At 41.6% G+C, this 12,846-nt stretch overlaps 1 protein-coding gene across 2 annotated transcripts in view; it reads right to left on the bottom strand.

Annotated features, from left to right (window-relative positions):
• STARD3NL (STARD3 N-terminal like) overlaps nt 1-8,712 on the bottom strand; it is a 54,507-nt gene extending 45,795 nt beyond the window's left edge. The window contains exons 1-2 of one of the 2 annotated variants that reach the window (XM_019631055.1): nt 8,499-8,712; nt 4,832-5,022 (exon numbers count right to left, since the gene is read on the bottom strand). The gene's annotated coding sequence lies outside the window, so the exon portion shown is untranslated. The remainder of the gene's footprint in view (nt 1-4,831; nt 5,023-8,498) is intronic. The other variant, XM_019631054.1, reaches the window with a different exon arrangement.
• Between the last annotated feature and the right edge of the window lie 4,134 nt (nt 8,713-12,846).

Genomic DNA, 12,846 nt, shown 5'->3' on the forward strand with positions numbered 1-12,846 from the left:
GACTTGATCAACCTAGCTTGTGCTTCCGGAAACAGTCACATAGACAAAGACTACTCATTGTAAGATTCAATGCCAACTACAGGCTAATGTACCCAGAAAACAGATTATGAATTATAGCCTGAAAATGAGAATAGGCTTGGAGCACATGCTACAGGCAAAGGATATCACAAAAGTAGTAGGATTTCTTTAAACTCACAAGGTTCTCAATAAAGGTTTGAAACTAGCTCCATTCTCAAAAAATTTGCTCTAATTATTTAACAAGAGATAAGGAATTACAAAATAAAGAAATGATAAGAATAACTTAAAATACAGATATTGATGTATAATATACATACTACCTGTAAATACTTCAAAAATGTTTAAGATGGGCCGGCCAAGGGGGCTGGCCGAGTGGCTCAGTTGGTTAAGAGCTTGCTCAAGAGTTTGAGCTCTGAGCAACAGCAGCTCTATGCCTGGCCCGAGCTGAGCTGCTGCCTAGCTGCCAACAGGTGGCAGGATGGCACAGCTTAAAAAAAAAAAAAAAAGATGGGCCAGCCGAGTGGCGCGTTGGTTAAGAGTTGGCTTGGGACTCCAGCTCTGAGCAGCAGGGCCCTGGTTCAGATCCCACATGAGGGCCAGTGACGCTGAGCCCTCTACAGCTAAGATGGTGAACAACAGATTGACCTGGAGCTGGGCTGCCATGAGTCACCGGCGACGGTGTAGGCTGCAGTGGGGCTGGCCAGCAGCTAGCGTGAGCTTCCGTGAGCTGCTATGAACAGCCGTGAGCAGCTGTCCAATTGCCGGCAAGCGACTGCCTCACCCGGGAAGAGCGCAATGATAATACCAACATGGGCCAGTAAAGCGACGTCCTCCACAACTAGACTGAAGAACAAAAGGATAGCAACTTGTCTGTTCCCCTTCCCCGATTCCCCAGCGCTGTTCCCATCCCCCAATTCTCCAATAAAATCTTAAAAAAAATGTTTAAGGTAAGAAAAATTAACCAATAATAACCAGTAATATCTTATTTACCATTTTTATCATTAAGACAATGTATTAAATTTGGTTCTGCTGCTGGTTCCATCTTCCAAACACTCCAAACCAGTGACTGTGTCATTCCCCCTAATAGCTCTAATTAGTCTTTTCCACAGTTTTCCCAATCATCATTCATGCACATTACTCCACTAATTCAGTCTCATTCATCTCCAAAATATTCTGCATACTGGGATCATGCTAGTTTTTCTAAACTGAGAACGTGAATGAATAATTTCATTCCTCTACTAAAACCTCTATTTCCTGCACACCCAGTGCTCTAACCATATGAACCTATTTCTAGTTCCCTTGTACAGAAGGGAGTTTCACCATCTATGCCTTTGTCCTAATACTTTGTCTGCCCACAGTGCCTTTTCCTCCAACCACCAAAAAATTAACAGCAATAATCAGCATATTCATTGTTCAAGGAGGCTTAAATATTACTTCTTCAATGAAACCTTCTCTGACCCCACTGGTATAATTAATATGTAAGCCATCCATCTCTCTTTAAAAAGCACCTCTAATCTTTCATATATATTTCACATATTGTTTACATGTCTTTTTCTCAGCTGTATACCAAAAGTTCCTAGAAGACACTTCTATATCAATAGCCCCTAGGAAAATGCCTGGCCATGTGTTTGTTAGGCATTAGATTTGTTTGTAAAATTCATGAATTACATAGGTATATTGTATAAACTTATGTAGTCTAGGTACTTGCTAACTAAAGTGAAGCAATTTTATACACATATCTGGAGTTTCAATATATTACATTAAGTAAACCAAGAATATTTAATCTCCAATTACTATAATTACCAATGGAATTAATAAAAATGACGCAACCTCCCCAAATTAATAATATATTTTCCCCAATATATTCTGAATGCTATTCAGTGGAGTCACTCCAACACCACATTATATAAACTGATACAAATATATGGGGGGGAGAAGAAAGAAACCTCTATATGCGTGAAACCTACACGACCCAAATGAATGGGCCGATGTGCATTACATTTCTATCACAAGTAAAACATTATGTTAGCAGCTATGGGGAAAAGTAAGACGGAAAGACATTGTCCCTATTCTCAAGTAGAATACAGTTTTATGAAAGAGGTAAATGGTTTTATAGATAATTAGAAATCAAAGCCCAAGATAATTATAATACAAAAGACTGAACTTTAGGGTCTTGTGACTAGAAAAGTCACATGAAAAAGCTGGCCTAAGAGAAAATGTATGACTTTGAAAGAAATGAAAAGTAATAAATATACTGAGAGGAAGAGGTAGACTACGGTAAACTGGACAAAGAGGAGCAGGAGCTTGTCCTAGATCAGAGCAGTGAGCCACCGGCAGTCTGGGAGAGGCCGCCAGGAGGGAGTCCCGAGAGGTGCAGCCGGAAGGAAGTGTGCGGGCAGATGACAAGGACCATAGGAGCGTGAACGCGCTTTTCACACCAAGAGCGGGGACATGATGGCGCACAGGCTCAACTAAAGGGGTCAGGGTTCTGAGGACAGGAAAAACCCCCAAAGGCCAGCAGGAGTCTGTCTGCTACTGAAACACAGGCATAGAGCCTGAGCAGTTCAAAAAAGTTAAACCCACACTCAACTGGTCACCGGCTCTCAACAAAGTAAGGTATGGTTGTGGTTTGTTTCTCCAGGATGCAGCCATTGGATTCCAGAATTTATGTTTTCTCAATGCCCTGTAAAATGTTATTTTAACACCTGGACAAGGAGAGATCATGGGAGAAATAATTACAAATGATGCTGCCGAAGGACGTACAAGTACAAAACTTTCAAACTGAGTCTGCATTGAGCAGCAGAGCACTGAAGTTCAAAGTGTGATGGATGACCATCTTTAATTGCCACACTCTTGGCTTAAAAGAAAGCAAGACAACCACTTCTAGTCTAGAAGCTCCACTCTACCCATCCTCATTTCCAGAGCCTTCAAATAAGGGGAACTCTACCCTCCACCCAGAATCTACTTCATTTCCCCCATCAAATGAATGTACACGTCTCTGGAATGTCACACGATGCAAAGTCTACACGTGGGACCAAATGTTCCCCATATACAGGTGACAGTGTTTGTTCGCTTAAAATATGTTTTTTAAACATTGAACTATTTACCAATATTAAAGGATGAGTTTCTCACATAAATAAAATCCAGATTTCTAGCCTTTTGAAAAACAGGCAATTCTGGCAATACTCCCCAGTTCACCGTTTGCCACTTTCTTACAGCCTGCCTGGACCCTGTTGACATCTGTTGTCTGCTGGTTTACATGGGGCATTGGATCCAACCGTTAGTGCCCATCTGCGCTGGGTGCGTTAGGCCTGGGATCACGAAGAGCACTGCCTGGTTTCACATCCAGTACTCCTGCTGACTAGCTGTGCGACCTTAGACAAGTTACTTAACTTCCCTGTGCTTCAGCTTCTCCTTCTGCAAAATGAGGATAATCAAAATCCAACTTACTTCACAGGGTCGTTGTGAGGAATAGTTTCTAGGAAGCAGTGGTTCTCGAGGTGTTGGGGACAGGGGAGACATTTTTGGTTGTCACAATCAGGGAGGTGCCACTAGCTTCTATGGGTAGAGCCCAGGGATGCTGCTAAACACCCTACAATGCATAGGACAGGTCCCTACAACAAAGAAGTATCTAGTGCTAAAGATGAGCAACCTGGACACAGAGCATTTAGAACGGCACCTGGCACAAAGGAAGCCCTCTGTGAGTGTTAGTTACCATCAGTAAGGCCTAAGGCAAGGCCTGGCTGGTGTTTCCACCTCAGCTAGAGAAACATCTAGTAGCTCAAGAGCTCCTTTTGCTGTTACCTTTGATGAATTTAACTACCATGCAAATAGGAAAATGTACTTAAAACTCCCTAGTTCCACATTATTAATTCGACAAGCAAGTGGTTAATTAAAAAAAAATGTATATATATATGGGGATATATATACATAGATATAGATATATTCTCCTGAAGCAAAACGCAAACAAGAATATACTTTTGCAAACAATAATGCATGATATTTGAAAAGTGTGCTGTTCTGGAAACTATGGGACATGGAAACCCGTGATCACCACAACTTATCAGGTACTAAGCCAAATTCCTCCAAACCCCCAAGTTTAATATACTAAGATTGCCCACCAGTCCCAAAATAGGTTTTGGAAAACTGTGACAACAGGGGAAGCAGAAGAGAAGGGTTTTAAACCCAAGAGCTTACCAAAGCTGATACTACCTCAATGCCTGCCCAGGAGGGTCCTGCAGGCCCTAAGAGCTCTGTCAAGGATCCCTGCTTTGACCTTGGGTTACCACAAGAGGTTTCTTCCAGATCCAGATCTACTCACAAGAAAAGCAAGCAAAACAGTCCAGAAATGCCTGAGCTATGCCGATCCACTTGTCAGAGGCTGTCAGGAGTTCTGCTGTAGGACATCGGAACCCCGACAGCCTGCACAAGCTTCTGCGGCCATGAACCAGGAGTACTGACCAGGTTCTTAGCCCAGCACTGCAGGGCCCCCTGGCTAGTCAACCTGGGCCAAGGTTTTCTCATGTTTAATATTAAAAAGTGGAATTACTGTTACTTTTTCCTAACACCATAAACACAGAGGACTCTCAAGGGATCCCTTGTAACTGTAAAGTCAGACTGACTCTTAACTGAAACAGGAAAGAGTTCTGTTGAATCAAAGCCAAGAAAAGTATGCCAGTGCTTCTCTCAAAGATGACTTAATAAAAGCGTAAATAAAACTAAAGGGCTATACAATCTACAAAAAATGTTGCATGTATAACATAAATTCTTGGGTCTTGTTTAAGCTCAAGCCAAAATTGATTTGAATACTCACGTATAAAATAGTGAATTACCAAAGATATCAAGATTGGTAAACTGCATCCTAAGTGAAAGATTCCCAAAGTGCTGTGAAAGGGAAGGCTTCCATTAAAGAGGCACAGGAACTATCGCGAGAAATCAGCACAGATGGATGCAGAGGGACAGCAGAACTTTGGCCACATTTATCCATGTAGAAGGCATTTCAGGCTGTAGGAAGAGCACAAGCAAAGGCACTGAAGTTGGAAAGCCCAGGAGTCCAGTCTGGGGCACAGGGTTCATGGGGAAAGGAGGGCACAAAAATCTGAGGCCAAATCACAACAGCCTGGATCTTCAGACCCCGGATTCAGTCGCATGTACAGTCTTAAATGACAGAGATACTTGGTCAAAAGGTTCAGTAGATGGCTTGAAGAACAAAAGCTCTCTTCTGCCTAAAGTTAAACACCTTTAAACATTTAAGAAAGACTGTGCTAATTTCATTAACATTATTCTAATTTGACTAATGAAAAAGACAATCTCCATTAAGTTATAGGAGAGTCAAAAGCTACCAGAATGTAAATTAAGCTATATGTTCATTTACTATTATTCATCTATCATATCCCAATTATGATTAATAAAAATAAATGGGTATTTTTAAATTGTAGGAGCATAGTAACCCATTTTCAACCATATAATTTATAAACTGATTTTTACTTATTTTTTTAAATTATAATACACTGCTAAGAAAGAGAAGTTCTATCCCGAGCTGACCCAGGGCTTCCTCAATCCTAACTGCACTTGCTAACAGAAGCTATGAGCCAGCAAACACTGGCAATATTCCCATGCTTGTGTGCATAAGATTAAAGCTGGGAAAACAGTAACAACTTTAAACTCCCTTTCAAAGATTTGCAAAACTAAAACTTAGATTTTAATGTTATTTACAAACCACTTTCTACTAATGGAAGCCAAAGATTCATCCAGAAAGTGTATACCTGCTTACTGCTGAGAAGACGGAAGGAAAAGAAAACAGAGGATTATTTTAGCCCCCAAAGCAGCACTGTTTCATCTTTTTAAAATTACCTTGTATGAGTTTGTGGAAAGTAAATTCATGATGTTGAATACTATATTTTTATATACATATATAGAAACCCCAGTGATGAAACTTTCATGAAGTATAGCAGAAAAAACACTAGGCTGAGAACCAGCAGGGGGAGAATTTGGTGTCCGTTATGTCTTGAAAATCACTGAACATCTATGGACCTCCACAGCCCCAGACTTAAACTGAGAGGACTGAATCATGATCTCTACAATGCCATTTCATAAAACATAATTTGAAATAATAGAGGTTTGTAGCTGCTGTTGCATACTCAAAGAAGCAGTGGAGTACCATGGATTAGGGTTTTGGGGGCAGGCTAATTGGAGTTCAAACCTAGGTTCCCTCAGTACAGCTAGGTGGCTTTCAGTGCAATATTATTCCATCAAGAAGGGATAATATTTCCCTTTGCAACATGTTGGAAGGATCAGATTGTATGTAATGCACCTGGCACATTGTAAGCTCCAAACAAAGGCAGAGATTAAGTCTCTGGTCGGTAATAAAAGTCCCAATGGAAAATGGTAATCCACTTGACAATGCAGTTTCCTAGAACTCGGCTTGGGGAAGACCAGGGATGGACTGCGGGTCTTTCCCAAAGGGTGACCACATAAAGATAATACTGGAGAGGACTCAAGGTTGGAAATAGGATGATAAAAGCAGAAAGCTGAAGATAGAGTTTTGGATCCTGCATATAATAACAATGAACAAGAAAGAAACATCATGGGACACAGTGCTTAAAGGAAGAAGACATTTTTTTTATTATTATGAAAGAGGACCACTGGTGAAAAAAAATTATTGCAATGATTTCAATAATTTGATATAGCAATCAAAATAAAGCAGAGGGCTGGTTAGAGTCTATGAGGGTCACTGAAGGAAACAAAGAGGACTTTGGCAGTACATAAATCCTATTTCCTTTGTGTGCCTGCAATTCTGCCTGGGGTTCAGAGAACCCCGCTCCTGCCCACCTCTTGGTGTCATCTCTTACCACTGTCAACCCATCTCAGTCTCCACTAGGATCACTCTATTCCAGCCACACAGCTTCTCTTCTATCCCTGAAACATGCCAAGCTCGTTACTACTTTAGCTCTTTTATACTGTTAAATTACTGTCTGGAAACTTCCAGCAGATCTATCTTCCTATGGCTGACTCATTCCAAACATTCAGGTCTCACCCAAACTGTCACTTCCTCAAGGAACTCTTCCCTGAATGCCATATCTAAATTTCTCCACACACCCCAGTCATACTCTAGCCTCTTGCCCTATTATATTTTTTTCTAGCATTTATCATTATCTAAAATTGTCATTTTTCTTTACATGTTTAATGTATCTCCACCAAAATGTAAGGTCTTTGAGTGCAGAGACCTTAGCTAAATTTTTCAGCACTCAGTCCCCAACACCAAAAACAAAGTGTGGCACAGATAAGGCACACATCAGATAAACTTGTCCAAAGAATAAATTCAAATAACAATTAGCCTCCTTCTAGGAACATAAGTTAGGAAAAGTCCCCGGAAGCAGTTTCAGTTTCATTTCTTTAATGCAGTTTTATGCAATAATACACTCTTAAAAGGTCAATGTTTGAGACAGCAAGATTTAAAGAGAATGAATTCTTCATAATACAAAGTATATATGCACATATATATTATATAGTACACATTTTCACTTTATGAGCATGAATTATGCCCTACCTTATTAGAATCCATAAATAAAGCAATAGTTCCATAAGTTTTGTTTTGTGAAATCCTGTTTCTAGAAAAAGGGGTGTGTGGGTAGACGGTATATAGATGGGAATTATCTTTCAGAACCCTTCTCAACAAGAATTCTGAGATAAACTAAACTAATTCTGGTATATTTGAGAGGTTAGATCTGTTACTTTGTTACCTTACTAAACTTATCCAAACTATTACTGAGTCAAGTGATGAATTCAGCGATTCCGTCTGTGAAATAGAAGACAAATGACATGATGAATAAGGGAATGGTAAGAAAAGTTCCACAATGTTAACCCATGTTTGAACTAAAAGAGAAAAAAAAAAATCCCTGTCTAATCCTAAACCAAAAGCAAGCACGCTGAGATTTCAAAATGCAGCCAGATGCCCAGGAGTGGGCAAACCAGTGAAGTGAAACCATAGCCAGAACCTTCATGACTTGTGTTTTAATTTCTTAATTGTTTTTTTTTAAACAGATTTTCTTGATAAATAAAAGAGGCCGTTTATACTTGACCGTATAACCCATGCATCACCCGAGTCACCATTCTTGGTCACTCTGTACGGCCCAGGGCGTCAGAATGAGGCTGGACCCCAACGAGGACTCCTCCGGGTCTGAAGCGTGCAAGAACACAGACTTCACTCCCACAAGCATCCCCTGAATACCGGTCCAAGCCCTGGATGAAAAGGGGCTAAGCATTGTGCAACTACACTTCTGTATCTTTTAAAACAGTCAGCCTAGCCCCTCCTCCTCCTCCTCCTCTCCGCAGGATGGCGCAGGGCTCAGCAAACAGAACCAGATGCTCAGGCTCTGGCCAACGTTAGCCGGTCTCTCGTGAGACCCGTGCAAGTCATCTGACCCGAGGTGACTCGTTTTTCAAATCTGTCAAACAGGGTGATGAAAAACCCAGCCTACCTCATCGAGTAGTTCCGGGCAGGCCGCCCCAGTCTAGCGCGGGGACCGCGGCTCCGTGGTCACCCCCGGGGGGGCCCTCGCGAGCGGAGGGGCTGGCTCAGCAGGGCGGGGCCTGGGCTCGAGCCCGGCAGGGTACGCGCAGCCCACCGCCTGCAGCCAGCTGACCTGACCCGCCTTGAGTACCCGGCTCGTGACGTCAGCACGCTGACGTAGACGCACAGAGACCGCATCTCGCCCTAGGTACTAAATACCCGGCTGGGGCCTAAGTGCTCCTGTAGCAGATGCAGCGATTGGTGAGTGGATCTGTCAATCATCTACTGCCCAGTAAGCGAAGCGGGAAGGCAGGAGAGGGCAGGCTGGCCGGCCTGGAGGAGAGGGTGGGACCCTGGAACTGATTCTGAAAGGGCTGAGCTGGTGTTAGCCTTGATTGAGTATGTACCACACCGTTTTATTAAGGGTCCGCTTCCATCTAGCCGCCGATTCTGCTTCACCCGCCTGCTTCTAGTCTCTTGGTGGGGATTTAGGCTCCAGCTCGTGGAAAGTAATCATGGAACCGGCTTTCAGGGGCCCTGGGCACCCCACACAAAATTCTCCGAGAATTAAAAAGTAGGACATTCCATTTCTCTGTTCCAGTGCCACCTGCGCTGCGAATTCTTCTCGAGTTCCTCAGACCTTTTTAGAAGACACTTTCTCTTGGCTACTGTAATAACTGACACCTCAGTCTTCATAGTAGTCACATTTAATTACATTTGTGTATGTTTTCCCATGAGATTGGGCATCTTAAAGAAATAGAGGGTTATACACGGAAAAGTCTGTTTCCAGCTCCTCAGACACTCAGTCCAGCTTTTGGAGGCAGCCAGTGTTGCTGGCTTCTTGGATATTCTTCCAGACATTCTAACTGCTGTTATTAATTTTAAATTACACGTAACCATAAATTGAAATATTACAAATTAGGCTAAAATTCTGCTCAGGCACTAATTGCATACCCAGTCCCTATAAGATGACTCCTAGTTCCTATGCATTTACGTATGTTTAAGATGTTACTTTTTTCCAATCAACTTATATAATTGAGGTCTTTGTATATCTGTATACAAATTTACATCATTCTTTTAAAATACTGCATGATAGTCCTCAGAACCAATAGATACACTTTTTTTAAATGTAATTTGATTTTTAAAAAACTTTTATTAAAATATAGCTAACATACAATATTATATTAGTTTCATGTGTATGTCATAGTTATTCAACATTTCTATTCCTGAAGAAGTGATCACTATGGTAAGTCCAATAACCATCTGACACTGCACTATGCTATCACAATATGTATTATTGACTATATTCCCCATGTGGTACGTTATATCCCCCTGACTTATTTGTTTTATATCTGGAAATTTGGACCTCATTCCCTTTCACCTTACCCCTCCTTTAAATTTTTCAATTACAGTTGATATCCAGTATTATTTTATATTAATTTCAGGCATACAGCATAGTGGCTAGACATTTATATAATTTAAGAAGTGACCCCCTGACTAGTACCCACCTGACATTATATATAGTTATTACCATATTATTAACTACATTCCCTATGCTTTAATTACTCTTTTGTAGCTACCAATTTGTACATCTTAACACCTTTGCCTTTTTTACCCTGTCCCCAACCTCCTCCTATCTATCACCTCAATAAATCTAGTACCCATCTGACACCATCCATAGTTATTACAATATTATTGACTATATTACATATGCTATACCCTATATTCCCATGACTACTTTATAACAGCGAATTTATTCTTCTTAATCCCTTTCCTTTTTCACCCATCCCATGCCCCCTCCCATCTGGCAACCATAAAAATATTCTATCTATGAGTTTGTTTCTGTTTTGTTTATTTGTTTTCTTCTTTAGATTCCAAATATAAGTGAAATCACATTGCATCTGTCTTTCTCTGTCTGACATACTCCACTCAGCATAATATCCTCCAGATCCATTGATGCTGCCACAGATGGCAAGACCCCATTCCTTTCCATGGCTGAACAATATTCCATTATACATAGATGCCACCTCTTCTTTATCTATTCATCCATTGATGGACATTCAGGCTGCCTCCACATCTTGGCCATTGTAAACAATGCAGCAATGAATATATGAATGCAAACGTCCCATCAAGGCAGCTTATGTAAGGGGTCGTCTTTTCTTATCCACTCAGCCACTGTGTCTTTTGATTGGACCACTTAATCCATTAACATTTAAAATAATTGTTGATAGATATGTAGTTATTGCCATTTTCTTATTCACATTTTTTATCTTTTCTTTTCACCTTAAAACAGTCTCTAACATTTCTTGTAATATGCATTCGATGGTAATGAATTCTCTTAGCTTTTTCTTGTCTAGGAAGCTCTTTATCTGTCCTTTGATTCTAAATAATAGCTTTGCTGGGTAAAGTAATCTTGGTTGTAGGTCCTTGCTTTTCATCACTTTGACTATTTTATGCCAATCCCTTCTGTCCTGCAAAGTTTCTGTTGAGAAATCACCTGACAGTCTTATGGGCGCTCCCTCATAGATAACTAACAGCTTTTCTATTTCTGCTTTCAAGGTTCTTTCTTTGTCTTTAACCTCTGGCATTTTAATTATGATATATCTTGGTGTAGGCCTCTTTGGACTCATCTTGTTTAAGACTCTGTACACTTCCTGGGCTTATATGTCTAGTTGCTTCACAAGGTTAGGGAAATTTTCTGTCATTTTTTCAAATAGGTTTTCAATTCCTTGCTCTCTCTCTTCTCTTTCTGGTACTCCAAGATGCAAATGTTGTTATGCTTGATGTTGTCCCAGAGGCCCCTTAAACTATCCTCATTTTTTGGGGGGGAGGATTCTTTCTTCTTTTTGCTGTTCTGATTGGGTATTTTCTGCTACCTTAACTTATAAATCACTGATTCAGTCCTCTGCTTCATCTAATCTACTATTGATTCCCTCTAATGTGTTTTTCATTTCAGTCATTGCATTCTCTATTTCTGACTGGTTCTTTTTTTTGTTTTCTATATCTATTTTTATGTTTCCTGTCTCTTTTATGAAGTTCTCCCTGAGATCATTGAGTGTCCTTATAACCAGTGTTTTGTACTCTGCATCTGGTAGATTCCTTGTTTCCATTTTGTTTAGTTCTTTTTCTGGAGTTTTATTCTATTCTTTTATTTGGGACATGTTTTTTTTCTCCCCATTTTGGCAGCCTCCCTATGTTTGTTTCTATGTATTAGGTAGAGCTTCTATGTCTCCCAGTCATAGTAGAGAAGCCTAATGTAGTAGGTGTCCTGTGGGGCTCAGTGGTGCAGTCTCCCTGGTCACCTTAGACGAGTGTTCCAGGTGTGTCCCTTATGTGGGTTGTGTGTGCCTCCTGTTGTAGTTGAGTCTTTGTTGCTGGTTGCATGCCAATGGGCGTGATTGACCCTCAGGTTGATTTGTTGTGAGGACTGGCCATGACTACAGTGGAGGAGCTGTTGTGCAGGGGCTGACCCTAAGGAGCATAATTCACTTTAGCAGGACTCTGGTGCCTGCCCAGTCTTCCCTTTGGAAGTGTCATCCTTGGAAGGGGCTAGGTGATGATCTGGCTCTCTCTGAAGCTGGCCACTGCTATGCCAGCCCTGGAGCCTCTTGGGAGGGGCCCCATCACAGGCCAAGTTCAGCCACAGCCTGTGCCTTGCTTGGGGCAACCTGTCATGAGACACAAAGCAATCCATAGATTGCCACCACCTGTCTCAGCTTGGAGGTACTTTGAGAGGTCAAGCTGCAAACTGAGATTTGCTGATGCTAGTGCCAGACGTGGGGCTGCTCAACAAGAGGTATGGGACATGCCAAAGCCAGATGTTGTTTGTTTGGGTTTTGTGAACCTTTGAGAGATTTTAGGACAGTCTGAAGCATGAGCCAAGACAGGCTATTTATGTGTAAAAAGCACTAGAAGAGGCTGGGGTGGGCCCACAAGTTGTTTGGGGCAGTATCTCACAGAATCACCAGGGCAGGGCAGATGAATGTTTGACCAGGTTGATCGAGGCTCAGATATGGTGATCACCTGTGTCTGCATGCCAGGGGAGGGGAAGGCTTGACAAAGAAACAATGAATTATTCCAGCACTTCTTTCTGGGAGAATGCTGCCCCTGTAGCCCTCTCTCTGAATGCAGACAACTCATTTCCTCCACATATGTCCCTGGCACTCTTGAGCTGCTGCCCCAACACTGGAGCTCAGAGCAAATGAATCTGTCAACAAGGAAGTCCATGCACAGGCCCTTTAATAGGAATGCCTGGAACTCTAGCCACCCTCTGCCTCATCCAGTCACAATCTCTGCTGGTATTCACAGCCAGAAGT

This window comes from Hipposideros armiger, unplaced genomic scaffold, assembly GCF_001890085.2.
Source record: "Hipposideros armiger isolate ML-2016 unplaced genomic scaffold, ASM189008v1 scaffold_981, whole genome shotgun sequence".
In the NCBI taxonomy this organism is placed as follows: domain Eukaryota; kingdom Metazoa; phylum Chordata; class Mammalia; order Chiroptera; family Hipposideridae; genus Hipposideros; species Hipposideros armiger.